Source organism: Octopus sinensis, linkage group LG8, assembly GCF_006345805.1.
Source record: "Octopus sinensis linkage group LG8, ASM634580v1, whole genome shotgun sequence".
NCBI classification, from domain to species: domain Eukaryota; kingdom Metazoa; phylum Mollusca; class Cephalopoda; order Octopoda; family Octopodidae; genus Octopus; species Octopus sinensis.
This window is the reverse complement of record NC_043004.1, coordinates 11,796,525-11,801,246: the sequence shown is the minus strand read 5'-3', so window position 1 is coordinate 11,801,246 and position 4,722 is coordinate 11,796,525. Positions and strand designations below refer to the sequence as shown.

At 34.4% G+C, this 4,722-nt stretch overlaps 1 long non-coding RNA gene across 1 annotated transcript in view; it reads right to left on the bottom strand.

Annotated features, from left to right (window-relative positions):
* Window positions 1–4,509, bottom strand: part of LOC118764408 — a 19,973-nt gene extending 15,464 nt beyond the window's left edge. Inside the window, exon 1 of the long non-coding RNA XR_005000222.1 lies at window positions 4,499–4,509. This is a non-coding gene — a long non-coding RNA (uncharacterized LOC118764408). The remainder of the gene's footprint in view (window positions 1–4,498) is intronic.
* Window positions 4,510–4,722: the final 213 nt, after the last annotated feature.

The following is a 4,722-nucleotide window of genomic DNA, read 5'->3' as shown; positions in this document are numbered from 1 at the left end:
TTCGACAAACAAGATCTGTAAAATGACCTAGCGGTTGACAAACGAGATTAATAAAATGACTTAGCGGTTCGCCAAACGAGATCGATAAAATGACTAAAAGAAATGACTAAAATTTGGGAGTTAAGGCCCCCATTAAGGTGTCTTAGAATCCTCATGTGAAGTGGAAAATTTGAGAATATTTCTTGATGCGTGTCAATTACCCATGGTTGAAATTTCATCAACATCGAAAATTTATGAATTTTCATGTGGGAGTTCTTCCCTCTTTAATCCATCTGAAATTCAAACCAAACATATTGCATTATACCCGCCCTTATGCATTGAATCAAAGTTTCAAATATCATAAGGAGCCATGAAATTGTATGAAACACACAGCATTACCCTTCTCCCTAGGCTTCGATTTTGTGTTCCAAATTTCATTATGATCGGTGCAGAAGTTTTCGAATGTATAATTAATACACGAACACATAAAAACATTGTGTTTGATACAATAAATATGAATGTACACATATACATACATGTATATATATCAATATATATATTCATATTATATTATATATATATATATAATATATATCTATATATATGTGTGTGTGTGTGTGTGTGTCTGTGTGCGCGTGTGTGTATGTATTATATATATATATATATATATACACACAAAGATAAATTGATAGATACAACTGAGTGGGCAAACAAAAATATGAGACACAGCGTAGCGCTTTTTTATGTTGATAAGCCTGGTACTTATTCTATTAGTTTTTTTCTTGTGAAACCAGTAAGTTATGGGGATGTAAATAAACGAATAGCAGTTGTGAAGCAGTGATGAGGGAGAAGCAGAAAGACACACACATACACTTAAATATATACATACGATTGATTTCTTTAAGTTTCTGTCTACGAAATCCATATATATTTATACTTGAGGCGATCCAACGAAGCTACACAAAGAAGATAGCCTCTATGCAGAATGTAAGCTACTGGGAAAGACTCAAGAGATTAAAATTATATTTCCTGGAGCGTAGGCGGGAAAGATATGCCATAATATACATCTGGAAGATCCTGGAGGGAAGTGTCCTGAACTTTGGCATCGAGAGTTACGCAAATGCCAGAACTGGGCGCCACTGCGTGGTGCCTAGGACTCCAAACCTGCCATCAAGATGTAGGACAAGATTCTGTGATAGCCTGGGCTTCCGAGGCCCACAGCTCTTCAATATCCTCCCGAAGAACCTGAGAGACCTGCATGGGGTGGATACAGATGTCTTTAAAATGAAGCTGGATCTCTTCCTGTCAGGTGTCCCAGATGAACCAACTTCACGGCAGGAGGGGCAGATGAGGGCAGCTGCATCGAACTCTCTCATGCACCAAATAGCAGTTGCTAGAAAGCCTCCATGAAGTGAAACCAAGTAGCAACACCAAATGGCGGTGCCCCAGCATGGCCACAGCTCATAAGCTGAAACTAGAATCAATCAATCAATCAATCAATCAATCAATCATATATATATATATATATGTGTGTGTATGTATGTATGTATGCATGTATGTATGTATGTATGCATGTATGTATGTATGTATGTATGTATGTATGTATGTATGTATACACAAACACAAAGATAAATTGTGTGGGCAAACAAAAATATGAGATACTGCCTAGTGTTCTTTTTTATTTTGATAAGCCTGGTACTAATTCTATCAGTTTTCTTCTTGTGAAACCAGTAAGTTATGGGATGTAAATAAACGAACAGCAGTTGTGAGGCAGTGATGAGGGAGAAACACAAAGACACACACACAGACTTACATATATATACATACATATATATACGATTGATTTCTTTAAGTTTCTGCCTACGAAATCCGCGGACAAGGCTTTGGTTGGTCTGAGGCTATAGCAGAAGACACATGCCAAGTCACCACACAGTGGGACTGAACCCAGGACCATGTGGTTTGGAACGAAGTTTGTTATTACACAGCCACACCTGCACCTATGCATGTGTGTGTGTGTGTGTATGTGTGTATGGGTGTATATATGTATGCATGTATATATGTGAATATATATGTGTACATATTACTTGTACATCTATATATATATATTCATCTACACATATACATGTATACATATACATCTATATCTATAGAAATAAATGTATACATATACAGCTATACACACATACACACACACATACATAGGTGCAGGTGTGGCTGTGTGGTAACAAACTTCGTTCTAAAACACCTGATCCTGGGTTTAAATTTAAATTTAAAATAAGGGTGAGTAATTGAATATTAATTTGATTAATATGAATTGAAAACCAGTGGTGTAGCATATAGGACTATAGCGGATCGTCTTCTAGCAAAATGGATGTCACTGTTAATGGTTCATACCTCTTGTATAGTTTCAGTATTAAAGTGAAAGTATCTGACATTACAATTAAGAGAGATGTTTTTTGTTTCACTTTTAACACGTAATACTGAAATAGTGGAGAATATATGATATTGCTGTAATAATAATAATAATAATAATAATGATAATAATAATAATAATAATAATAATAATAATAATAATAATGATGATGATGATGATGATGATGATGATCCTTTCTACAACAGGCGCAAGATATGAAATTTGGGGCAGGGGATAGTCGATTATTTTATCGACTCCGAAAAGATGAAAAGCAAAGACGACCTCGGCAAAATTTGAACTCAGAACGAAGCGGCAGACGAAATACCCGGTGTGCTAACGTTTCTGCCAGCTCGCCGTCCTGATGATGACAACGACGATGATGATGACGATGATGATGATGATGATAATGATAATAATCATAATCATCATAATAATAATAATAGTAATTTACACATATCTATCTATCTATCTATCTATCTATCTATCTATCTATCTATCTATCTATCTATCTATCTATCTATCTATCTATCTATCTATCTATCTATCTTTCTCTCTCTCTCTCTCTCTCTCTCTCTCTCTCTATCTCTCTCTCTATCTATCTATCTATTTATCTAAATATACATGCATAAATACATACGTATATTCAGACATGTATGCATGCCTATATTTTTAAATTCACGAATACTTTTTGCCCAAGTCAGTATTCTTTGTCTTTTATACTTAAGAAAATTTGCATTCTCCTTCTGCATGTTTACCACTTAACTTATTGCAGTTAACATATGCTACATTCCCGCTGACATGTATTAGATTAATAACCATTTATGCCTTATATTAACATGGATATATAGAGTACTAACATGTCTGTATGAAGAAACAAATTTTTCATTTGTCAGTATATAAACTATTTTCTGACTTACTTTCACAAACACTCCATGTATCTTCGTCCCTCCCACTTTCCTCCTCTTACAATCTCTCTACCTTTCTCTATCTTTCTCCCGGCCCTTCTCTCTTTATGTGTGTGTGCGTGTGTGTCTGTGTGTCTGTCTGTCTGTGTTTATAATCAGAGTGAGAATGAAGTAGGCCCTTAGTAGATAGCTTATCCACCTCATTCCCTCTTCGATGATGACATAGATCTCTACACTATGGATAGCTACCGTTCATTTACAGGAAAACGCATCTGTTTCTGAAACAGCTGTAAGAAAACATCTGCACACCTTCCTTCCTACTTCTTTCTTCATAATGTCCGATATTCTTGTAATAACTTAACCCTCATGTTTAAGTATATAAATGTAATAATCTAACCCGATACCAGTTGTTTGCTGGCTTATACTTTTATTCTTATATATTTATGCCTACTCAATTGACACACTGCTTATAGCCAATCGTCATCAGGCAACTTTAACATCCCTGATTTTAGATAGACTTCAAGAACCCGAGTGTAAATTGCATATACCTTCCACCTTACGTCATCAGGCATGTCACCTAAATTCTATGTGTGTGTGTATATATATATATATATATATATATATAATATATATATATATATATATATATATCTGTGTGTGTGTCTATAAATACATATATATATATATCTGTGTGTCTGTCTATAAATATATATATATATATGTATACCGCGATGTGGGGTAACTGTGCACCTTTTTCTTTACTATTTTTTTTGTAATAAAACAACGATCCAGGGGGTTAATGAAAAAATGAGACATGCTTTTCCATCTCTTTATTAGTACAAACTTTTGCGTATATAGTCACATTTCTAGACAAATTACACAAATAGATATGATCAAAAAGGTATGGGTGCATGTTTATGCCACGCTTTGTTGCAATTGTGCACCAGCTTTATTTTTGTATCTTAAATACAATGAGTTATAAAAGACTAGGCGTGCAAATGATACATAACATAAGCATTTCTCCTAAAAAGCATTTAGCTATTAATTGGTATGGTAATTGATGCAGTGGTAAGTATAAAAATGAAAATTAATAATTCAAAGACAAAAAAAAAAATTGATGCTTTATAAAAACATTTTTAATGCATTACTATTTCACCAAAGGCATCCTTTTCACAAATAAAGGTTTTGCAAAGTTTCTAACAATTGATTCTTTGTCTGTACTTTAGCAGTTAAGATTTTGTGGGTCTTTAAAGGAAATATAAAAGCCAGACTCTCCAGAGCAGCACCTATAGTCCTGAATAATCCACGAGTCCTCTGCCTCCTCATGTAAAAGTTTACCAACATAATGGTATGGTGTATTCATCCCTAAAAATCTTACAGTCACATAGGACCCATTTTCTAACTTCCTATTAGATGTGTCACTAG